Here is a 26,987-nt window from a genome sequence, read left to right as displayed (position 1 = left end):
GGCAGCTAGGTGACTTAGTGGATAGAGCACCAGACCTGGAATCAGGGGGACCTGGGTTCAAATCTGATCTCTGATACTTCCTAGTTGTGTGACCCTGGGCAACCCACTTAATCCCAATTGGCTAGCCCTTGCCCTTGAAGCTATCTTACAGTTTTTACTAAGACAGAATATAAGAGTTATTTTTTAAAAGTACATATGTATGTGTATGTGTGTGTGTGTGTATGTGTGTGTGTATTTGTAACAAGAACCTGGTACTGGGCCCAAAGAAAATGGGGTACTTACCATTCCCTGTACCAGTAAGTGTCCCCTTTCAGCTATGTTCTAATGTATGTGGGGAAGGGCCAACTGGTTTCAGATCTGGGGGACCCTAAATGAATGGGTTAATACTCTTTCTCTAACTCTCTATATCTTTAAACCTCAATCCTGGAATATCAAGGAGAATCATTAAATTTTAGTCTGGCATATTATAAGGTTTCCCTAAAAAGTAAAAAAATAAAAGTGGTAGAAAGGTACCATGAAAAATCAAGAAGATATCATCTGTTTATTTCTTCCACCTAAAAGAAATGATTAAAACAAAAGACTCACAAGGGCACATTACAATGGAATTAAATAAAAATCAGCAGTAAAGTAACTGATAAATTAAATTAAAATTACTGATAAATTACAGAGTAAAATAACTACTCTCACTCTCATAGATAGGTGATATAAACATCAATGCAAAAATAAGTTTATGGGATTGTTGGATAGGCATTTTTTCATTTTGTCTCAGATCTGTACCATTCAAAAAAATTTCCTCCAGGTAAATATACTCTGGAAAACTAGGCCAGGGTCTGAGTGTCTTCTTCCTATCCATAGTGATCTTCTTTAAGAACAGCGTAGTTGGTGGCAGCTAAGTGGTTCAGTGGATTGAGAGTTAGGTATACAGAGGTACTGGGTTCAAATTTGACCTCAGATACTTTCTAACTGTGTAACCCTGAACAAGTCTCTTAACCCTTAATTGCCAGCCCTTACTGTTCTTCTACCTTGAAATCAATACACAGTATTGATTCTAAGACAGAAGGAAAGGATTTTTTAAATTCCTTATTCTTTCCTATTCCTATTCTTTGACCATTTTATAACAAATTTATAAATTTGACTAAGTTCCCTATATGTTTTAGAAATGAGACCTTTATTAGATAAATTTGTTACAATGACTGTAATTAGATAAAAATGTTACAATTTCCTGCTTTTCTTCTCATTTTAGCTGCACTGGCTTTGTTTGTACAATAACTTAAATTTTATATAACCAAAATTGTCCATTTTACCTCTTACGAATGTCTTTGTCTCTTCTTTGGTTATAAACTCCTTCCTTATCTGGAGATATGACAGATAATTTCTTCCATATTCCACTCTAATTTGCTTTTAATATTGTCCTTTATGTCTAAATCATGTACTCATTTGGAGTTTATCTTGGTAAATCAGGTGAGATGTTAGCCTACATCTAGTTTTTGTCTGACTGCTTTTCATTTTTCTCAGTGGTTTTTGCTGAATAGTGAGTTTTGCCCCAATAGCTGTGTTTTTAAGTTTATCAAACACTAGGTTATTGCCATCATTTAATCTATTCCATTGATCAACCACTCTGTTTCTTATACAAAATACCAGATTGTTTTGATGATTACCAATTTGTATATACACTCAGTCCTTAACATCTGAGACTTAATTTTTACAACCTCAAGCATTCATATTTTATTAGTGATCTCATTTTCACTTTTTTCTTAGCAACTACACACATTTTTGGCTTTTGACAGTAGAAAAAAAAAGAAAAATGTTTTATGTACAGCTTTCTGTAAGGGTTGGTAAACCACAGCTTGGCATAATTGACCAACTTGCTAGACTTCAAGGCTACTGATGCCATCATGGAACCTGTCATTGACCATAGCCTCAAGGTTAAACAGTAGTTGATTTCTGTTATTTTTTCCTACTCCAAGCCCCCCAATAGTGCATGAAGCAGGTGTCATTAACTACAGTGTCCCTCACAATGTCCAACACTATCCACTAGCCCTGAAGTACAAAGTATGGAAGATGATGTCAAGTCCTCAAGATGATAGGTACTATAGATTTCACAATTTATGAAAAGTAAACATTGTCTGAAACAATTGTTTTTTTTTAATTGAGATGTTAGCACAAAAGGTCACAGAATTCTAAGGAATTACAAGGGAGAAAAATATTTTTCATGTTACCATTTTATTTTGTGTACCACATTTTATGGGTTATTTCATGGTTACTATGTTAAGAAACATGCATATAACCAGAATTAATTATAATATATTAATTTTTAATATAAAGAACTACATGCAGAAAATGTATTTTCAGGAATCTTTAGTGAAACTAACACTTTTTGGTGGTTGTGGAAACCTAACCACCTATTTCCCAAAGGTTCAATGTATCAACATTCAGGGTTTTGACTTTTACTCTGTTTTCTAGGAATGTAACCCAACAAAAGTGGAGGATCAACTGTACTTTGAAATCAGCTAGAGCTAGGTTCCCTTCCTGCCTATTTTTTCATTGATTCCCTTGATTTTCTTGACCATTTGTCAACAGATTAACAATTCAATTCATTGCTCTAGGTTTTGGGAATACGTGGACAGAAATACAATACTGCCAGAGAATTTACAATCTACTCCGTAAATCAACATCTACAAGGATAAGCAAATGAAAAACATGTGTGAAATAATTTGCTTTGTCTGTGGGTGTGGGTGTTTATGTGCGTGTGCCTAGAAGGAAAGGAGAGCACTAAAAACCAAGGGAATCAAAAAATCTACATAAAAGGTGCCACTTGAGCTGATCTCGAAGGAACATAGGTATTCTAAGATGCAGAAATAAGCAAGAACATTCCAAAAGTGGAGCATAGTCCATTCAAAAGCATGAAGGCTAGAAATGGATTATGCTGCACAAGAAATATCAAATAAGTCAGTCTGGTTGGAATATGTGTGAGGGAATGGTATGAAATCAATCTAGAGATTGTGAAGGACTTTATATAGCAAAGGATTTTATATTTTATTTTAAGAGGTGATAAGGAGAAAATGAAACTTCTTAAGGAGAGGAAAAGAAACAAGGTCAAATTGTGCTTTAGGAATATTAATTTGGTAGCTCTTAGAATATAGATTATAAAATGAAGACTAGAGGCTAGCCAAACAATGAGGAAGCTATTTCAGTAGTCCAAGCTAGAGGAGATGAGGAACTGAACTAGAGTGGTAACTATATATGTAGAGAGGTAATGAATAGAGTTGTTGAGAGTATAAATTGATAAGATTTGTTCATTGATCAGATGGAGTGGGGGAGAAGGAGGGGTTGAGAGAAAGGAAAGAACTACATATAATAGAGCTCTTGTGCTAGAGGGACCTACATGGGAGATGCCAGGGACCTGCTTCTAAGAGAAGACATTCCCTACCACATGGATAAGAACACTTTCCACTAGCTGAGTGGTAGCAACAGGATACATCTTTAAGACAACTAGACTGAAAAAGTCTTGCTTTCAAAATGTCCAAATTGTGAAGTTTCTGTTCACCCACAGCATGGGCACCATGAACAAAGGGGAGTAAAGAAAAAGAGAAGGACAAATTTCCCCCCCTTCCCATTTAGGCTATATGACCTCAATAAATGAATTTGGGGTTTTGGTCTGTTTCATCTATCCTTTTCATTGAGCCTTTAACTCACAGAACTTGAGCTATGGTGACTTTGGAGGCAAGATTGCTGGCTTGATGCTATTCCCAATATAATAAGGAATCCCTGAGAAGCAAGGGTGCCAAGACAGAAGCCCAGGGGAGTTTGGACTAGGAACTTGATGGGATCATGCTATACAGCAAGAATCAGCAAACTATGGCCTGAAGGTGGCCCACCAGCTTTTTTCTGTATAGTCAAGAAACTAAAAATAAGGTTTCTTTACATTTATCACAATTAATCCCAATTGCTTAGTCCTTACCAGTCTTCTGCCTTATATATAATATATGGTATTTCTCCTAAGATGGAAGATAAGGTTTAAAAAAAAAAAAAGAAGGATATGGTTGCAGAATTTTCCAACTGATTTCAGTATGGTGAGGCACCCAGGATTCTGGATCTCTTGACCTCACAAAATTATCTTCTAAGGCTGGAAATGTTGGATCTCAGTACAACTGCTCAGAACCTATGCTCAAGAAAGAAACAGAAGTAGTCCAAAACTCAGGCTCATGATCTGTTAGATGAAACACATATTTTATCTGCCATATGTTCATAGTTTACCATTTCTGTTGGAGTACAAGAAAGGGAGTCTGTCTGCAGCCTCTCACAGAAAGCACAGGGGCAACTACTAGCTATACATAGTGTTGAAGGAAGGGGAAGGGGGTTAGGGTCACTCCCTTTTAAAAGCTCTCTTAGACATCAACTCTTCCTTGTCAGTGGACAATAAGAGGATTGCTTCATTATCTTAAAGTTTCAGTCCCTCAATGTTGAGCTACACATGACCTCCAAAATATACAGGAAAACTCACTGCATGTTCCTGAATTCTCCATGGGGTGAAAATCTTGAGATATATATATGTATATATATATATATATATATACATAGATATACATATATATGTATGTATGCATAGATATACATATATATGAAATGATAAAAAATTCCTATTCATTCCAAAATGCTTTAAAATAAATGTGTATTTAATCATTGCTATAGCATCAACATGTCTATAAAAAACAATTTTATTTTATGTCTATGCATGCTCAACCCTGGTCTAAAGCAGCTCTGGACTCACATGAAACAAAGCACCTATTTTAACAGTAGTTGAAAGTTGGAGTTGCTTGGTTCATCAAAAAAATTATCTATTCCCTCTCTCTTGCCACCACCAATATGTAGAGAGAGTCACCTTCTCCCAGATCTTCTCTTCAAATATCTCCATAGGTAGGCATTTTAATTCACTTGCATCCATCCACCTTTTCTACGTGTTCCCATTGTCCCTCTACTACTTCTATTAACCTTTTTCAAGAATACATTCATGTAGTGAACCATCTCCTAAGAAGCTCAATTTCCCTTTTCTTTAAACCCTTACCTTCCATTTTAAAATCAATACTGTATATTGGTTCCAAGGCTTAAGAGTGATAAGGGTTAGGCAATGGAGTTTTAGTGACTTTCCCAGATTCACACAGCTAGGAAGTTTCTGAGGCCAGATTTAAACCACAGACTCTCAACTCTGTGGCTGGCTTTCAATCCACTGAGACACCTAATTGACCTCAACTCGGTTTCTTTTTGGAACACTAGACCAATATAAAAGGCAATTATGTTTTTTAAAAAAAAGGAACAAAAAATGGAAAGAAGACTTAGTGAGAGATCCAGAACAAAGTAGGTAATAGGGAAGTAGGAGTTCCACCAATATAATCAGGGAGCAACCATAGACTCCATTCTTTTCATCTACTTATTCTGTCTCCTTGCAAGTTTGCAGTCATAAGAATACCCACAGGAAAAGATACAGGTGTGGCTGAGGGAAGTGATCACTTTCCTATCCTCCTTTTCCAGGTCAGGTGGTCTTGGAGAGATCATGTCCTCTATTATGCATATTGCTTATCTTACTCTTTAATTCAGATTTTATAATAAAGTACTGCAAACAGCCCATAAAAGAAAAAGGAAAAAAATCAGACTTCTTCAGGGACAAAAATATTTAGGTGGATTTTCCAGATTGCAGGGATGCTGCATCTCTAACCCCCCACAATATGAAAGGGATACCAGTATGTTTATTTAACATACACATATATACACACATTTGTATGTATATATACTTATATTTGTCTATGTATTTGTGTATATATTTAGGGCCAGTCAGGCAAGGGAGTTTTTTATCAAAAAGATGAAAGGAATGGTGAACAGAACAAAAAAGCCTTCACTAGACACAACTGTTTCAGAAGCCCTGATGATTTTGGATTGATTACATTTTCTAGAGCAACCAACAGAAAGGAGTTAGAGATGAGATAAAGAAGATGAAGGCAAGTTGAAAGTGAAAATTCATGGTCTGTGGCTTCCTAGATATAGGAAAGTCTTGCCAGTCAGAACAGTCCAGACCATTATAAGAGTTTAATTTAGGTTTTTATGCTAATATGAAAATTCTAAAGTAATATTGTGGTCAGTGATTTAAAAATATTATAGCATAAGTCAAAATGACTTTTAGCAGCTTTATTTACAAAGAGATGGAAAGAGTCAAAGTGGAAAAATGTAGATAAAGAAACAGAAAGTACTGCCTAGCTACAAATACCCTAAGTTTAACCCTAGGGTCTCCAGACCACAAATGCTAATCCGAAAGCAAATCTCACCTGAATCCAAATTCCTAATTACAAAGCTGAAATCTGAAGAGCCAGGAGATGCTGAAGAATCAGCCTAGAATTTTCAGTGCACACAAGGCTAAGACTGCCAAAAATCTCTCCAGAACTCACACTGAAGGGAGTGTCCCACTGAAGCATCAATAAGCAGTGAGGGTCTCCTCACTCGAAGAACCAAGAAAGAAAGCACTCCACTCACCACCCAGGATCCAAGGAAAGAGTCTCTTCCTCCAGTCTGACTCACAGAATCCTTGAGCTGGTCTTTTAAAGTAATTTTCTCGATGTCACTTCCTGTCACTCCACCACTTTATGGAAACAAATTTCAGTCTTTCAATTTGCCTACCACTGCCCAAGAGCGGGACAGTGACCTTTGGAGGTGTGAGCTTACTCTAGTAAATGACTTGAGAACTATCTTACCTAGTATCAAGTAGGGGTACTTTAAGTTCTTGATTTGTTCAGCTAAAAATAGACAAGGGGAGAGCTAATCCTGTCTTCACACCCTATTCTCAAAGTTCTCCAGGTTTTGGTTTCTGGAAGTTGGTTTGATGAGTACAACAGTAGCAGCAAAATTTTGGCATGAAACAGTGTTTATTACATGCATGAGTGAATACAAAAAGAATTTGTACTCAGTTCATAGTCAGTCTAGACCAGTGATGGGCAAACTATGGCCTGCAGTTCAGATGCAGCCACTCGAAATGTTCTATCCGGCCTCTCGACATTATTTATAACCTGACAAATACAATGAGTAGGATACAATACAATGAAAGTTCGAAAGAGTTGCCTTAGAAACAGACTGACAGATGAGCATTTCCTTTCCTTTGACCCCCTCTTTAAAAGTTTGCCCATCATTGGTTTAGACAATTTCTTCTCTAGTAAGCCTTATCTTCCCCAGCTACAAGACCTTCTTCAAGTAGGAAAAGAATTCAAATTTGCTGGAGTTGGCATTCCCTTTTCCCAGGCCTGTACAATCATGATGCACAGTACCAACAAAGGACCAGGTCTGGATGTTTCTCCTCATCATGGCTCTGTGCACCAGTGCTCTAGAGTTCCAGATACCTCAGATCTCAATTTAAACCAAGTCCTTAGTGCTCCAAAATCTCCTCTGTCCATGTCACTCTACAACAAACTGCCAGTTCAAGTTCCTACAGGTTCCAGATTAACCTAGGAACTCCTCCCAATTCCATCTGGCATAAGCTGCATCTAACCACTTTGACCACCTCTACTTGGTATCACTGCTTTTGTCCTCTGCCCACCCTCTCTCTCTGTTCATGCTTCTGCCTCTATCCTCTGCCTCTGTCCCTGTCTCTGCCTCCATCCTCCTCCATCTCTTTTTCTTGCCTCAGATAAGTTTTATAAAAAGATAATGAGAGGGGGCAGCTGGGTAGCTCAGTGGATTGAGAGCCGGGCCTAGAGACGGGAGGTCCTAGGTTCAGATCCAGCCTCAGACACTTCCCAGCTGTGTGACCCTGGGCAAGTCACTTGACCCCCATTGCCTACCCTTACCACTCTTCCACCTATAATTTAATACACAGAAGTTAAGGGTTTAAAAAAAAAAAAAAGATAATGAGAGACAACATGCCTCTAGGCTAGCTAACATCCCTGCATCTTTTGTTAGTTATGGCTTAGATTTCCTACCTGAATAGATAGATAGATAGATAGATAGATAGATAGATAGATAGATAGATAGATTGATTGATAGATAGATAGATGGTTAGATATGGATTGATGATGGAGGGGGAAGAGAGAGAGAAAAAAATTAATGAATAAATGGGTAAATAAGAATTAAAATTTTTTCAAATTTAAAAATTGGAGGACTGTCCAGACCTCCTAAACACCCTGGTTCTTCCTGGTCTCAGGATGCAAGCCATGAACCCCATCTCCTAATAATCAGAATCTCCCTTTGAGCCTGGGGGAAAACAGTCACACCTTTAATACTTTGCCTTTCCAGCTTCTGTCACCCTAAGTAGTGATAGATGTCAGCCTATGCAAATAGATGCCTAAAAATAGCAGTAGGATCACTGGAATAGGGAGGTGGGGAGGGGGCAGAGTTGGTAGACACTGCCAGCAATTTTGCTATAAAAGCAAATGCAAAGACATTTCCCTATTATACTAGGTGTGCTTGTTCACTTCTTTACTGATAATATATATTGCTCCATGGTACGGCCTATACACCAACTTCCTCCTTTAAAAAAAAAAGTTCAGGAATACTTTTAATAAAAAGACAGCATGACTGCCACATTTAACTTTAAATTCTTGAATTAACGTAGTAACTAGATTCTAATCTATTCATCTTTTTCTTAACTAAGGTGACAACATGGTGTCATGTTGGTGGTTCTAACTCTTTGAATTCCTGTGAGTGCTTCCTTAATTGAGTTGATGGCTGCAGGATGCACACTTAATGATTTCTAGAATGAATTTTAGTCCAGAGGTGCTTTTATGATCTGGCAGGACTGCCCCAATTGAAGAGCTGCCTATTCCTTCTTGTTTTCTTGTCCCAGGCATACTTTCTATTGTTCCTTCTTAGGCATAAGCCTATTATTGTCACTGTTGTTCCTCCTTGATTTTAGAAGAGGACAAAGCCTCATTCTCTCTTCCAGAGTTATCAAAGTCCAGTGGCAAGACAAAAATAAGTACAGCTGGCGATGGCCCAGAGCCCAGGGTGATGGCAATGGATAATCCTGCTATCATCAATGTTTGATGAAGGCTTAAATCTCCGTAACATCTGCTTCAGCATCTTTTTGGCTGTTGGATCAAATTATTCTCATCTGCTCATTCCTCCAGGTAACCTTCATATGTTTAGAAAAGGCATCTCCCTATCTCATTGATGGGTTTGAGGCTTATTAGTTACTTTCAGCCAGCTTTAGCCCATCTGCCAAGATGGTTTTATCAGAATGTTGGTGCTGCATATGCCACAAATTCTTGAAGCTATAGATGAGAATTGGGTAAAAGGTGGATACCAAAGGTGGATGAACAGCCCTCAAAAAAGCTCAGCAAGCCCTCACACTAGAGTTCTCCTGAACACCCCATGTACCCCAGGCATAAATATATTATGTAAATGTGGGAAATTTTCATGAACATTCCAATGTACTTATTACTGGAAAGGAAGTAATTAAATTATTAAATTCTTGAGGGCAGGAAATAACTTTTTGCCTTTTAATAGGAACTAAATAAATGTTTGTTGAATGACCATAGTCATCCAGTTGTTTTTTTTACTGTGAACTAATTATGGGTTTGTATAAGTACTGATGTCCTCTCCTCTATCCTTATTCCCAAAAGAAAGAAGTGCTTCAAAGTGAGATTTCTCCTTGATAAACAAGTAAAAAAGTATAGTTAGGATGTAAATCTACATTTCTTAGTTTGTGTTCTCACTGATCTCCCTCATTTTACAAAAAGAGGACCTTTTATAAAATGCTACTTATAATAAGGCACATTTATATAGCACTTGGCAGTTCACAGAGTACTTCCTTCACAACTCTTTGAAGTAGATAATACAAGTTTTATAGATTACAAAGAGGTTTGGAAGAGACCTTTGAGATCATCTAGTCCAGTGACGGGGGAAACTTTTAGAGATAGAATGTCAGGCCCTGCCCCCATCCCACCCACCCCCAAGATGGAGTGCTGTGTCCCTCCCTCCCACTGAGTGCTGGGTGCACCACCCCCTTTACCCCACACGGTGGAGGGAGAAAGAGCTTCCATTGGGCTGCTGGGTGGAGGGTGAGGTGGGTGAGAAATGTCCTCAGTGAGTATGGAGAGAAAGAGGGAAGTGGCCCAAGCTCTCCACTCCCCTCCAGCTCTGCTGCCTGTGAGCCACCCATCTTATCCCCTGTGCACTCCCTTTGGGCTCCTGGGAAGAGGGATAGGTGAAATGAAAAAATGTTGTCAGGCTTGGTGGAGAGGGGGAGGGGAGCAGCTCCACCCAAGTCCCTCTGCCTTTCTTGTAACAAACTCTAGGCAGGGGGACCAACAGCCATGTGTTCACAAAGAGTGCTTTGCATGCCACCTTTGACACCTGTGACATAGGTTCACCATCACTGTGACAATTAAAAATTCCAAGAGACTGGGTTCTGAGTAATAAAATCAGTTTGTTGATCAGGCTAGCAATAATCAATAAATTAATTGGTCAGTGATCTCTCTTGGTGATCAAAGATATTCAGTTTTGTGAGTTATTAACTACATTTTGGAAACTCATTATTCAGCTCTCCCCTAGACAGCCCAATACATCTCTAATTGCTGAATAACTAATGAGGAGGTGGGCTTAATAATTTATAGTCCATCCCTAATTCTTTTGTAATGAAGAAAATGAAAAATCACACCCCCCAATTCTATGATTCCAATATCTAGACTAAGAAATCAGGTTATGTCTGGTTAAGACTGACCTCCATTTACCCCAGGATCCATCCAAGGAATCTTGTCTTCCTACTTGGCTTGAACTAGTCCTTATTTACCAGACAAGATAGGGCTCACAATCTCAATTTCAATCATCCCAATTTTAGAATCTGCTCTCTGGTAGGGAGCATTTTTTGGATTTCCAGGAACAAAGAACGATAAAAGAGGTTTGAAACATAGATTAAGCCTCAATTAAAAATTATACAGAGCATTACCTAGAAGTAAACAATAATACAGCTTTAGAAATAAATTTTCTCAAGTCCAGCCCTCTCATTTGACAGCTAAGGAAACTAAAACCTTAGAGAAAAGATATACCTTGCCCAAGGTCACAAAGGTGGCATTTATTTTACAGTTGAGGAAAGTGAGATATAGAGAAGTAAAAGAACTCATCCAAGGCTACACCATTAACACAAAACAAATTCCAGCCTCAAATTCAGGTCTTCTGATACAATTCATCGACCATAGCATAATGATTCCCTAATTCTATGCCAAGTATAAAATTAAACTTAAGTTATAAATACATATTAAACACCTACCATGTCTATAGCTATGGATGATGGATACTGGGGGAAAGAGAAAAATCAGTAAAATACCATCCCTGACCTTAAAGGGTTTGGAATCAGGAATTTTATATTTGGAAGAAACCTTCAAAACCATCTTATTCAGCCATCAGTCTAAGTAATTAGATATAAAAGCAAAAATTTTTTATTTTTATATAAGATTAGCCAAAAAGATAATATCAGGATTTACTTTCAATGCATATCAATAAGGTTAACTCTCTGCAATCATTTACATTCAGATTATAATGATATTCAAGTCTGTGTAAGCAAACTAACAGTTGATGAAATTCAATCTCTAGCTTAATTTGCATAAGATAATTATAAAATGAAGAGAGTGAAAGAATCCTTGAATGAAAAAATACCCTATAACAGCTACTTGAAATTAGATACAGATAAGATTTGCTTAAGATTTCTGATATTACAGAATATAAAATGAAGAGAGCAGGAAAGGTACAAAGAAGGTAGCACTTGAGTAGAGTTTTGAAGGAAACCAGATTCTAAAATTTGAAAAGGAGGGGAGAAAGAATTCCAGGCATAGGGAACTGGCAGGGCAAAGGTTCATAAATAGGAGGTGAGGGGCAGCTAGAGGGACTCAATCGATAGAGTGTCAAGGCCTAGAGACTGGAGGTCCTTGGTTAAAATCTGGCCTTAGACAACTTCTAGCTGTGTGACCCTGGGCAAGTCACTTAGCCTCAATTGCCTAGCTCTTACCTTTCTTCTCATCTGCCTTGGAACTAACACTTAGCATTTATTCTAAAATGGAAGGTAAAGATTTTTTTAAAAAAAAATAGGAGTTCCATCTGTCGTGTAAGCAACAGCAAAAAGAAAAGTATGGGTTTTTGGAGTGTAGAAGAGGGAGTTATTTATAAAGAGATTCTATAGGTTGGACCAGGTTATGAAGGACTTTAAAAGCAAAACAAAAGACTTTATACAATATTTGATCCTAGACATAACAGAGCCATAGGAATTTGCTACAGAAGGGAATAGCATCAACAAATATATACTTTAGGAAAATCACTCTGGCAGCTATATGGGTGGCAGAAAGACTTAAGGCAGATGAAAGATAGGAGTAGTAAAATAGCAAGAAGTTATGAGGACTTAAAGGCTAGGATCCAGTGAAAAGAGATTATGTGAACATAATGACAATAAATTATGTTATCTGATCTATAAATGGAACAAGAAAGTGGGAGAAGTCAAAGTTGTAAATCTTGGTGACTGGAAGGATGTTGGTGATCTTAACAGAAATATGGAAGTTAGGAAGTGGAGAAGGTTGATAGAGAAGATAATCAGTTGTTTTAGATATATTGAGTGTGAGATGCCTACAATTCATCTAGTTTAAAATATTCAAAAGGTGATTGGAGCTATGTGAGTAGAGTTCAGAACAGAGACTAAAGGACTGAGGAGTTATCAAAACAGAAAGGATAATTAAATCCATGGAAATTGAGGTAGTCTCTCAGTGTCACTATAGAGAAAGAATAGAAAAGAAGTGAGGACACAGACCCAGTATGAACAGCTATATCTATGAAGTACCCATACTGCTGTGGAGACAAGAGGCTTGAGCAGACTCTATCCAAGAGGAGAATTCACCAATAATAGACACAGATAGATAGATAGATAGATAGATAGATAGATAGATAGATACATACATACATACATACATACATACATACATACATACATAGAATACTTATTAAGTATTTCCTATGTACTAGTATTCATTTTTATAGTAAGGAGAAAATGAATGGGAATGAACGTAGAAATTTTTTTAATTAAATGGATCACACAATTATGAGAAGTGACTAGATGAATGAATGCACATCATTAGCTCTCAAATACAAATGACTTCCATGAAATGTGTTTTGGCCAAAGGCTTGATTTTTTTCCTTTTATGAATTTTAATTCAGAAATAAAGACTGATACATAGAAAGATCTCATTTTACAGGTCAGCTCCTCATGCACTTTGTTTAGGACAGATTGCAATGATCATATAATATACAAGCTTTGGATAAAAAAGTCTGAGATGTCCAGAACTTAATTCCCCTGAAATTTCAGATGTCAGTTACTAATTTGATGTTAGTAAATTGTTTTAAGATCTTTTTTGTAAAGGCTACAGAACCCTCCACACTGGCCAATGAAGATCCCTTAGACAGATAATATAAAGAACCAATCACAATCTTAGTTAAGTCTATGTGACTAGACCTTATGTAACTACTAAACTGTATTTTTTTAAACCTGTCCTGATTGTATTAGGGGACATTTGGTTACTAAGAAACCACTGGCCTCTATTACTGGTAACTTCTAGCCTTGCCAATAAATAGACTGAACTCAAACCACAAAAGTGCCTCAGTTTCTCATTTTTGAAGAATTATCATGACATTAGTTACTGTGATTAGTGTTGAGAATGAAAATACAAACAATAACAGCAACAAAAGGGTAATCCCTATCCCTGAGGAGTCTACATTCTGAAGAAAGGAGACAACACATAACAGGGAGCTTTAAAGGGAAAGTTGTGAACATGGATGGCCTGAGTTCTTCAAAAAATGGTGATTCTGGATAAGAATACATCAATCATACCATGTTGACATGTTTTGAATTTGGATTTCTGGCATAGCATTTTTTGGAGAACTTTGAGGATGTAATGGGAAATTGTAGGATAGATATAAGGTATACGATGAATATAAGACTTAAGAGAATGGATGACAGCTTGAAGAAATCTTGGACTTCATGGGCATTCTATAATGGAATGGAGCCAGGATTTTGAAAGAGAGAGTGTGGTTTGGACAAGCTGAAGGAAGGGGGTTTTGGCTGTGTGGTCCAGCTTTGCCAAGTATCCAAGGAGCTGATAGAGTGGGATTTGGATTTCGCTGAGAAGATACTTCAAGCAACTATCGTGGCCTACATAAAGGAAAAGTCTTGATTATCTGCTGGTGGACAGCAGATTTATCTACCTTGCCCCTTAGAGTGGACTAACTGCCTGTGTATTGGACTTGTTCCTGGTACCTGTGACATCTGTGATCATCTTGGAGCACCGTGGACCAATGTAATGAGAAGCCCTCCTCTCCAGCCCTCTCTTATGCTAGTTAGAGGTTTAGCTTATTTTAAAACCTTAGTTTAATTAAATTATTTGGGTTATTCCATACTGTAGTAAACCCTTCTCTTCCACTTCCCTTATATAATATCAATAAACCCAGTTTGCTTGTACTTCCTGTCTCCTCTAAGCCATTAAGAATACACATCTTGAAGTTACCCACTTCACTGGCTTTCCCTGGTTGATAGATCATCAATTGGCTGATCAACTGTCATTCCCAAACCTCACATCTCCATTTGGTTACCCTGTGTTTAGCTGTCAATCCTTCCCTTGTGAGATGTGGAAGTGTCCCCAGTTTGTCTGGCATCTAGTTATTCCCCTATTCCCAGTATTTTCTTTTTCAAGTAGGACAAAGCCAGAAAATGCAAGAACTTGTCATTCTTTCTATTATATACAATGGGAAAAGAAGGCAGGATGGTATATGTAGGGGTAGGATGTCTCAACTACTGACTACTGACTCTTATTTCCCTTTCAAGGATTCAACACACAAGCAATAGTTGCTGAATGTTGAGAATCAAGCATCATTCCAAGCTCCTCAAGATCTGATGAGTATACATTGCTGATATTAGAGAGCAGATAGAAGGAATTCCTTTTCCCCTAATTTGCCTAATAAAGAAGTACTGGCTCAATGCTTGCATCTCCATTTAGTTGGAAGAGAGTTTTCTGAGTCTGAGAAGGTAGAATTCAGGGGAAAATCAGTTCTACCTCTGTAGTTTGTGGTGTGAGCTGCTTCCAATTCAACTAAACTATTTTCCACTTATTGGTTATTGTTCTTTCCTTTTCATTGTTTCATCCATTCTACATATAAATACATACACATGCACATATTCATTTATCCATGTGAACACATAAACATATACAATAAAGCTTGGTAGTCACTAGATTTTCTTTTTTTAAAAATGTAATTGTTTGTTACATTAAAATTCCCAGATATCTTCCTCCACCCCTATCTTTCCCATATTAGAGAATGGTGTTGGCAAACCTCTAACACATGTGTCAGCACTGACACACGTAGCCATTTTCGATGACACATGGCTGCATATGGATGTACACAGAAAAGTATGGGGCCGTATGCCGAGGATGAAACATTTGCTGTAGTGTAGGGTAGACATTCTGTGCACTATAGTTGACAATTCTACCTATATTAATTTACCTATTTTTGGTTTATCAAATATAGTTATATATTACAGTTATATATTTTTGTTATTTAAACTATACATATCATGAAGTTATGGGTTTTTTTTCTCAAAGTGACACACCACCTAAGTTGTGCTCGGTTTTTTGGCGAATTTTGACACACCAAGCTCAAAAGGTTGCCCATCACTGATATAGGTATATATAAAACTATGTTTATATGTGTGTATGTATATTTATGAAACTATGTAAGTAAGTCTAAAAGTACCAGATTTTAAACTGTATTATAAAGCAGTAATTATCAAAACTATCTGGTACTGGCTAAAAAATAGAAAAGTAGGTCAGTAGAACAGAACAGGAATACAACAAATAATAGTCAAGAATATAGTAACCCTGTTTTTGACAAAAGTAAAGATCTAAGTTGTGAGGATAATAATTCACTATTTTGTAAAAAGTAATGGGAAAACTGGAAAGCAGTCTGGCAGAAACAAGAGAAAGAACTGATAAACAGATTTTATTTATATTTACATTTCAACCTCCTTTCTTTATTTACATAACCATCATTCTAGTTCAAGCTGTCATCACTTCTTGCCTGGACTGTTACAATAGACTCATAAGTGGTGTCCCTTTCACAGATCTCTCCATTCTCAAATCCTTCTTTCTTACAGCTTCCAAAATGGTTTTCCTAAAGTATAGATTTCCTAAAAGATCAGCTCAATCTCCTATTCAATACATACCATTGGCTCCATATTGCCTCTGGGTAATTTAAGCTTTCTAAACTTTAACATTTAAATTAAATTTTAAATTAAAATCTTAAAACTTTAAGATGTGTTACTCTTTCTGACTTTTTAAATCCTTTAAAATTTGTCCCCCAATTTTTTCATTTTTATTTCTTGTTTATTTGTTCCAAAGACATACTATTCTGTATGTATATGCACACATGTGCACATGTATGTGCGTATATGTGTATGATTTAATGCTGGTACAGGTAGAGATATGAGAGGAATCTAACCTTAGATTGAGTTAGAAGGAAAAACCTGTTTCAGTTTGAGGGAAGAAAAGGAGGAGTACACAAGAGTGGAATCATGAGTACAATGGATGTGAAATTAAATAATTCCCTTGTCATTGTTTAAACAGAGACATATTAATGACATAACTGCAAATTGACCCTTAGACCTAGTAGAGACAATCACTTGAGGGAAAAGGTAAGCTAAAACCCCTAAAGGAGTGTCTGTTTCATACTATAGACCTTACATATGATGTTCTCCTTAGTTTCTTTAAAGGTTGTGGCTTCATCTGTATTAGAACTAACACATGAGAGCCTCTATCCATATATTTCTTTTAGGAGGGAACCTCATTCAATTTTGATTTCCACCAGCTTTGTTCAGCATAATTTGAGTCCAACAGGGCAGACAAGTGACCGAAGTAATAAAAGTTTGGGGTTCTCAAGGAGTGAATAATAAAAGAGCAGTGAGCCAAGGGATTTGGAAGGAAAACTCAAGGTAGGGTTGAGCTCCTCTTTGCTTCAGTTTCCTCATCTGTAAAATGAGATGGAGAAGGAAATGGCAAACCACTCTAGTATCTTCATCAAGAAAATGCTAATGGGGTCACAAAGAATTGGACATGGCTAAAGCAACACTATAGAGTTGAGATTGGGAAGAAAAGAATGTAAGATCAGACCAAGGGTAATGGCTAGGGAGAGTATTGTATCAAATGGAAATACTGAAGGACCTAGTGAGGTAGAAGAAAAGATTTAGAAGAATTAAAGCTCTGGACAGGTGTGTGATAATGACATTAAATCTACCCTGCGATCTTTAGATTTAATCACCAAAGGTGAAAACATCCCCACTTAACTCACAAGTTGGGTGGTCTGTAGCTCACATGTGTTAGAACGACTAACAAATCAGAATTTACTGACTGCCTCCTGGGAAGTCCTAAGAAAAGCATCTGTCCTGATTGGACATGCAAACTAAGAGGAAGGCACAGGAAATGATGCAAAGAGGACCCCTTTAAAAAGAGAGAGTTGAGTGATCCAGGGTATCTTCTGGTTTTTGCTGGGACCTACAGGAGTGCTAGACCTAGGACCCTGAGATCTTGGTGAGACTGCTCTTAAATCTCTATTAGAACTACATGTGGTGAGTGAAGAAGGCTGAGTCCTTTAACATCCCAGGAGGTACTAGCCTCCTGGAGGCTTCCGTAATTGAGAGAAGCCCTTGCGGCTAAACCCCTTGTTAATTGACTTTTAGGTTCTGGCTGGACCTCTGGAGCCCTGCCAGAGAAAAGCCCAGACTTGAATACAATCTCTTATTCTACCCTCTTCTCATCTCCCTACTTCCACTCTATCCTATATTTTGTAAATAAATCACTAAAATCATTTGGAAGATTGATAATTATTCAATTTCCTGGTGACCTAACCTTTTAATATTTTTACCCAATCAAATCCCTTTTCACCCCTTACAGGTGAAATGATAGGAGTTTGTGATATGATAAGGATTCTTCATTTTTTTTTTCATTCTTGAAGTGGAACATGTGCGCATTTTGGCAAAATCGAGTGTTTGACACTGTCCATGGCAAGATAGAATGGAAAATTAAGTCAAAGGAATTTAAGATGTATGTTCAAGTCCCCTAATATAAAAGCAGAAGTTTAAAAATAGAAGATGAAGGCTGGGAGCCAAGTAATGAATCCCTTAAAAAATAAGGAAGAAATTTTTTAAAACCCTTACCATCTATCTTGGAATCAATACTGTGTATTGGTTCCAAGGCAGAAGAGTGGTAAGGGCTAGGCAATGGGGGCAAAATGACTTGCCCAGGGTCACAGAGCTGGGAAGTGTCTGAGGCCAGATTTGAACTTAGGACCTCCCCTCTCTAGGCCTGGCTCTCAATCCACTGAGCTACCCAGCTGCCCCCAGAAGAAAATTTTTTAATTAAAATTTTAACATAAAGATGAATTACTTTGGAATCAATAAATAACTATGACTAGGATCTTGAATGAGTGATAAATTAAAATGGACTGAATCCCCTGGAGAAAGTGCTGAGTGGTGATGGTAAAGACAAAGGCTGGAGGTCATCATAGGAAGTGATTGCTTCAGGTCCCTCTTTTAAGAAGGAGTCAGATGGAGGAGGATCTGAGAAAAAGTACAGCCAGTGCTAAAGAAGTCTCTGTGAAGCAAGGAGATGGAAGACATTTTTTTTTAGTTTTTTAAATTTTTATTGATCAATTGATTTACAATATTTTTCCATGTCTACATGATTAATATTCTTTCCCTCCCCTCCTCCCTCCCCCATCCTAGAGCCAATGAGCAATTCCATTAGGTTTTACATGTATCATTATTCAAAATCTATTTCCATATTATTAATATTTGCAGTCACTCTGATCTTTAAAGTCAATATCCACAATTATATACCCATTTAGCCATGTGATCAAGCAGTTGTTTTTCTTCTGTATTTCTACTCCCCTACTTCTTTCTCTGGATGTGGATAGTGTTCTTTCTTGTAAGTTCCTCAGAGTTGTCATTGCATTGCTGCTAGTAGAAAAGTCCATTACATTGGATTGTGTCACAGTGTATCAGTCTCTGTGTACAATGTTCTCCTGGTTCTGCTCCTTTCACTCTGCATCAATTCCTGGAGGTTGTTCCAGTTCACATGGAATTCCTCCAGTTCATTATTCCTTTGAGCACAATAGTATTCCATCACCAACAGATACCACAATTTTTTCAGCCATTCCCTTTGATGGACACTCCCCTCATTTTTCAGTTTTTTGCCACTACAAAGAGCACAGCTATGATTATTTTTGTACAAGTATTTTTCCTTATTATCTCTTTGGGGTACAAACCCAGCTATGGTATGGCTGGGTCAAAGGGTAGGCAGTCTTTTAAAGTCCTTTGTGCAAAATTCCAAATTGCCCTCCAGAATGTTTGGACCAATTCCCAATTCCACCACCTTTAGTGTCCCAATTTTGCCATCCCCACCAACATTTATTATTTTCCTTTATTGTTATATTGGCCAATCTGCTAGGTGTGAGGTGGTACCTCAGAGTTGTTTTGATTTGCATTTCTCTAATTATGAGAGATTTAGAACACTTTTTCATATGCTTATTGATAGTTTTGATTTCTTTATTTGAAAACTGCCTTTTCATCTTCCTTGTCCATTTGTCAATTAGAGAATGACTTGATTTTTTTGTACAATTGGCTTAGCTCCTTATAAATTTGAGAAATTAGACCTTTTTCAGAAGTTTTTGTTATAAAGATTTTTTCCCAATTTGTTGCTTCCCTTCTTATTTTGGTTGCATTTGTTTTGTTTGTACAAAAAAAACTTTTCAATTTAATATAATCAAAATTATTCATTTTACATTTTGTAATATTCTCTATCTCTTGCTTGGTCTTAAATTCTTTCCTTTCCCATAGATCTGACAAGGTACACTATTCTATATTCACCTAATTCAACTATGTTCATCTAATTTACTTATAATTTCCTTCTTTATATTTATTTCAGAGCCCATTCTGAATTTATCTTGGCATAGGGTGTGAGATGTTGATCTAAACCTAATCTCTCACATACTGTTTTCCAATTCTCCCAGCAATTTTTGTCAAATAGTGGGTTCTTGTCCAAAAAACTAGAATCCTTGGGTTTATCATACACTATCTTGCTGAGATTATTTACTCCAATTCTATTCCATTGATCCTCCCTTCTATCTCTTAGACAGTACCATATTATTTTGATGATCACCAATTTATAGTACAGTTTAAGATTTGATATTACTAGGCCCCCATCCTTCACATTTTTTTCCATTAGTTTCCTTGATATTCTTGATCATTTGTTCTTGATGGAAGACATTTTAGAGAAAGAAGGTTAAAATGAAGAAATAAACTACCTCATCACCTTTGCCTTTTAGAATCCTATGCTTTCTTCAAATCTCTGCTCAAGATTCTTCTTTTCCAAGAATTCTTAATCTGAGGTCTGTGAAATCTTTTAAGTAATATTTTAACAACTATTTTAAAATAATTTGTTTCTTTTAAAAGTCTATGTATTTTATTTTCTATATTCCATATTATTCTGAAATGGGGTCCATAAGCTTCCCTAGACTACCAAAGGGATCCATAACCCTTAAGTGATACACTGAACCAAGAGTTTAAGTCTGGTCTCAGACACTTACTAGCTATGTAACCTTGATAAAGTCATTTAATTTCTATCTGCCTCAGTTTCCTCATCTACAAAATGGGGATAATAATAGCAATTATCTCTCAAGGCTGTTCTGAGAATCAAATTAGATAATGTTTCTAAAGCACTTAACATAGCACCACGTAGTGCCTAATAAGCACTTAATAAATGTTTGTATCTTTCTTTCATGACACAAAGTTAAGAAACCTTTTGAGATAAAGTTTTTTCTAATCTTACCTGCTGCTAGGCTGATTCCTATACTCTACTCCCAATTTTGTTGTTATTTAGTCCTTTACAATTGTATTCTCTTGGTAAATATTCTGGAATGGTTTGTCATTCCCTTCTCCATCTCACTTTACAGATAAGGAAACTGAAGCAAATAGGGTTAAGTGACTTGCCCAGCAAGTAAATATCTGATACTGGATTTGAACTTAGGTAGCTCTTCCTAACTCCAGATCCAGTACTCTTTCCACTTTACAACTTAGCTCCCCTCCAAATTATATTGTATTTGTTTTATATATATTTTGCACGAGAGGCAGTATGTCATAGTACAGGGATGGCAAACCTTTTAGAGACCTTAGAGATCAAGTGCCCAAACTGCACCCTCATACCACATGTGAGCCACCTGCCTTACCCCAGACAGGGAAGGGAGGAAATTCTCCTACTGGGATGCTGGGCAGAGGGGTAGGTCATGTGAGAAATGTCCTCAGACACACATAGAGAGGGGAAGGGGAGCAGCCCCTTCTGGCACACTCCAGCATATGTACATAAGTTCCCCAGCATGGGCATAGTATATATAGAGTGGGCTATAAAGCTCAGCATTCAAGTTCCTTCTCTGATATCTATTGATTAAATGACAAATCATTTGACTTCACAGTGCCATAGGCACTGGAAAAAATCAAACAGAGGAAATGAAATTTAATTCTAGAGGTAATAGGGAGCCTGTGGAGCTTATAGACTCATAAGAGAATGACCTGGTCTTTAGGAAACCTGTACTTAAGGCTCTCAAAGGCTAAAGCCTTAAAATTACTTATAGAACTTAAAAGTAAAAGATAATATGCTATCTTGTATTATGGATCATTTTTCTAGGGGAGTTCCCTGTGCCAAGGAAATCACAGGTCTGATCCCAATTCCAAGATTTTGTTTGTACTTATTTACATAAATGTTATTTTCCTCAATAGCATGTAAGCTTCTTGAAGTCCAAAACTATTTCATTTTCATCATTGTATCCCCAGTGCCTATCACATAGCATACAGTCAGCATTTAATAAAGTTTGATGATTCATTAATTGATTTTTAAAAGATTTAAGCAACCACTGAGAAAATACTTTTAAAAAATTCTGAATTGTAATATAAAAAGTGCAAACTTATTAGGCAAAATCTATTTTGTTCTTTCTACTTAGCTTAGGAAGCCTGTATTGTTTGTTTTCCTACATATGTCAGAAGACTAGATTTTATCTTTTGCCTTGGGAGAAATTGGGTTTAGCCAAATTTACTATGTTTACCATTAGAAGAGCTTAAACTGTATTGACTATTCAACAATAAAAACATCAACCCTTCTAGGAACAAACCCTCAATTTAATTCTGAAACATCCAAGTCAGCATGTCCACAGTGGTGCTCATGCTAAAGTGCCCTTTGTGCCCAACCAGAGACATTTCTCCCTTCAAGGTGGTATTCTGACAAGTCTCCATCACCCATAAATGCTCTCCAGCAAATATGAGAGACTTGAATCTCTGAGTTCAGAGAACACAAGAATCATTTCCGGTATTCTTTACAAGTTATATCTAAACTCTGATTGGTGATTGATTATCTAAGCTTGTGAAGGGGAAAAAAAACCACCAATGAAATCTAATGTCAATGATAAGTGTTTTTCAGTTCTTTCAGGCAGCTCAGTGGCTCAGTGGATAACGTGAGATGGACTAAGAGTCAGGAAGATCTAAGTTCAAAGCTAGCCTCAGATATTCCTTTGCTGTGTGACCTTGAGCAACTGAAGACCTCTATTTGTCTTAACCCACTAGAAAAGGAAATGGCAAACTACTCTGGTATCTTTATTTTCCAAGAAAAATTCAAATGGGGTGACTAAGAGTTGGACAGGTCTCAACAGCAACAACAATAACAACAAAAAGGACAACAGTAATAATCATTTGTTTACCAAATTTGGGATGCAGACATCATCAGCAGTTTTGTTTTTTGTTTGTTTCTTTTTGCCAACTTTAGGAGACATACCTGTCATGGTCAAACTACAAACAAGTGCTCATGTTATTACAGAAAAAAATTAATTTATGCAATTAATTTATGTAACAACTGCAAATTACAACAAAATGAAGGCTTAAAACAAAATGCAGTCAGTCATACTAAATTAACATTTATTTCCATTATGCTAATAATTCACCAATTGGTCATTATGTGGATTAAATGCCAAACTTTGAGTCAGAAGGACTAGGATTAGAACCCAGCCTTGGACCCTTACCAATTATTCAACCCAGGGTAAATCTTGATTTCTATGTGTCCCTCAAAGAGTTGCTGTAGGAATTAAATGAAACAAGTGTATAAAATGCTTTACAAACCTTAAAGTGCCATATAAATGTCAAATACTATTATTAGTCTGTGCTTCAAACTGTTAACTTCTTCCTTTGTTACTAGAATGAGCTACCCACACCACCCCATGCCCATCAAAGCTTCCTTTCCTAACATCAGCAGGACCCAGGAGAGGAAAACCCACACAGAAAAAAACATGGATTGATATCCTTATTGAATAATGCAGTTTTATAGATCCAGGAGGTCTGGACACATAGTCCTTAATTTGCCTTTTTCTCTCTGTTCCCAGACACCTGTGGTCATAAAAGGGGAGGAAAGGGCAAAAGAAAAGAAAAGAAAGAAATAACAATCACCCTTTGGATTTACCAATTGCTATTCATTTATTTGTCAAAATCCAAAAGGCATGTCCAGGTTTATATTCCCTATTGTTCCCAAGCTGGCTAAGTATGGCTCAGCAATAAGCAACCTAAGAACACAAAAAAAGAGACTTTTCTTGAGCAATGTCAAGCTCTGAAATGAGCATTGTTCACTTAGGCTAATAAAATTTACAAATTTTGAAAAGCTTAACAAAATTGGAAAGTTTAAAGCATATGATAGAAACCATCTATAAGTAACTTTAGAAATAATCCCTCCAACCCCTCAACTTGAAGAATCTTTCCTTCATCTGATTTCCTGACCAAGAGTAATTTAGATGCATTTTTAAAATTTTTTACAGCTTACAAAATTCTCTGTTTATGTAGTTGTTAAGTTGTTCAGTTGTGTCTGACTCTTCATGGCCATGCGGTTTTCTTTGCAGAGATTGGAAGGATTTGTCATTTCCCTCTCCACTGGATTAAGGCAAAACAGAGGTTATGTGACTTGGCCAGATTCACGCAGCTAATAAGTGTCTGAGACCAGATTTGAATTCAGGTGTTCCTGACTCTAGACCCAGCTTTCTATCCACTGAGCCACCATGCTGCCTCAAAATATGTAGTAGCTTCCTTTTTTTTATTACCTTCCATTTTACAAATAAAAAAGTTGGGGTGAAGAGAAGTTAAGTGACCTATTCCAAGTATAAGACTAGTTTGAACCCATATGTGGCTTGAAATTCACATATGACCTTTCTATAGCTGTCTCCCTCCTGTTCCTTGGGCTCCACTTGCATACTTATCATCTTTTTGCAAAACAATTTTATTATAAACATAGTAAAAGGGGGCAGCTGGGTAGCACAATGGATTGAGAGCCAGGCCTAGAGACAGGAGGTCCTAGGTTCAAATCTGGCCTCAGACACTTCCCAGCTGTATGACCCTGGGCAAGTCACTTGACCCCCATTGCCTAGCCCTTACCACTCTTCTGCCTTGGAGCCAATACACAGTAATGACTCCAAGACAGAAGGTAAGGGTTATAAAAAATAATAAAAAAATAAACATAGCAAAACTTAACAAATGCAAGTAAGTATGGAGTTAAACTGCAAATAGAATCATAAAAACTCATACTACTTATTTTTTTGCACTTAACAGTCTGACATTATTTTTCTTTCTATGTGTCTTATTCCTCCTAATAGAAGAAAAGCTCCTGAAAATAAGGATGGGTCTTATTTATCTTTAGTAAAGTTTGATATATGCAGCAAGCAAAAAAATATTTGTTATAAAAAATTGAATTTTTAATATGGCTGATTTGGATACAATTTTGCTTCCTATAAGGCATCAACTCACTCTAGTCCCAACAGGAGACATGTATAATACTTTGTAAAATTATGCCATGTAATTTTCATATATATGTTCTATCACTCCAATTAGATTTTATTATTTTCACCAACAGAGACTGCATCTTAAATTTGGTGACTGATTTAGTATTCAGAGATAAAAAGTGATTTTAGAAGAATAACGGTGGATTATTTTGTTTGTTTACAGAAATAGGGAAATCTAGAGAAGAAACAAGTTTATAGTTAAGAAGAAAAAGTGTATACTTGTTGAGTTTGAGATAATGGCACAACATCCAGGTGGAGATGCTTCAAAAAAAGGGAAAGAGTCTGTTAAACCTAGGCCAGTGAATTTGACTTGGATTCCTGGGGAAGTTCTAGAACAGATCATTAAAAAGACAATTAGTGAACATCTCAATAGGAAAAGAATTATTTTTTAAGAGTCTATATAACTTTATCAAATACAGTTCCTGTCAGATTAACTGTTTTACTTGATTACTGAAAATACTGAATATGAGGGGAATCTTCTTAATATAACTTATTTAGATTTTAATAAAGTTTTTGATAAATGTAATAATAAAAGGGGGCCAGTAATGGATGATTATAGAAGGGAGAGTGAGAAATAGAGTCTGTGTGGTGACTCTCTCCTCACCACTCCTCTGAGGCCAAATATGCACTGTGAGACTTTAAGGGAGTGTCACCCCAAAACTGGGTGACCTAGATGGTTATGCCACCCCTCAAAAGTTGAGGGCAAGGCTTCTCTACAAGAGGAAGTAGATGATACCCCAATCCGATCTTGAATAAGGACAGGGTTCACTCAAGCCCAACCCCCCAGGTCAGTTAACTGCACAAGGGATGTTCTGGTTCAAAGATGGAGGCTGATGGTCCAAGCTGTGGTTCCCCTCTCCCTTGTTTTCTCTCAAGCACTCAAGAACACTATCTGGCTGCTAAATGACTTTTATTACTCACAAATCAGGGTTTGAAGAAAGAGGTGAAGAGTAGAAGGATATGGGGGATGCCCTCTCTCCACTAATTTCCTACAGGGTCCATCACTTAGGCAGGAACCTATGCAGTTCCAACTCCTAATCTTCTCCCCCACTTCCACTTCTATTTCTCCCTTCTATTAATATTTCTATTTCTATCCTTTCCTATAATTGTAAGGTTTGACTGAAAAGGGTCTCTCAGCAAGGGCAGGTAATGAGTAAGAGAGTCTAAGAGATTGCTCCCAGTGGAGTCCAAAATCTTAGTTGACAAGATGGTTGTAGTCTTGAAGGATGAGTTGTGTTGAAATGGCTGTGATCAGGGAATCAGGGTTTCAATTTCCAAGAGAAAGATCCTCAGGAAGGCCTCCTGAGCGGATCGGAGCTGGGTTTTCTGCCTCCTCACTTCTCCCAGACCCCCGGCCAAAGACCACTCTTCCTCCTCCTCCTGGGAGAAATTTCTATATTATTAATATTTGCATTAGGGTGATTGCTTAGAGCAGCAATTCCCAAAGTGGGTGCTACCACTCCCTGGTGGGTGTTACAGCAATCCAGGAGAGTGGTGATGGCCACAGGTACATTTATCTTTCCTATTAATTGCTATTAAAATTTTTTTTAATTTAATTTCCATGGGGCTAAGTAATATTTTTTTCTGGAAAGGGGGCGGTAGACCAAAAAAGTTTGGGAACCACTGGCTTAGAGTCTACATCCCCAATCACATCCCCATCTAACCATGTGATCAAGCAGTTGTTTTCCTGCTGCGTTTCTGCTCCCACAGTTCTTTCTCTGGATGTGAATAGTATTCTTTCTCATAAGTCCCTCAGAATTGTCCTGGATCATTGCATTGCTGCTAGTAGAGAAGTCCATAATATTTGGTTGTGCCACAGTGAATCAGACTCTGTATAATGTTCTCCTGATTCTGCTCCTTTCACTCTGCATCAATTCCTAGAGGTCATTCCAGTTCACATGGAATTCCTCCAGTTCATTTTTCCTTTGAGCACAATAGTATTCCATCACCATCAGATACCACAATTTGTTCAGCCATTCCCCAGTCAAAGGGCATCCCCTCATTTTCCCATTTTTTGCCACCACAAAGAGAACATTTATAAATATATTTGTACAAGTCTTTTTCCTTATTAT

The sequence above is a fragment of the Gracilinanus agilis genome, chromosome 1, assembly GCF_016433145.1.
Source record: "Gracilinanus agilis isolate LMUSP501 chromosome 1, AgileGrace, whole genome shotgun sequence".
Lineage (NCBI taxonomy): Eukaryota > Metazoa > Chordata > Mammalia > Didelphimorphia > Didelphidae > Gracilinanus > Gracilinanus agilis.
This window is presented reverse-complemented; position numbering follows the sequence as displayed.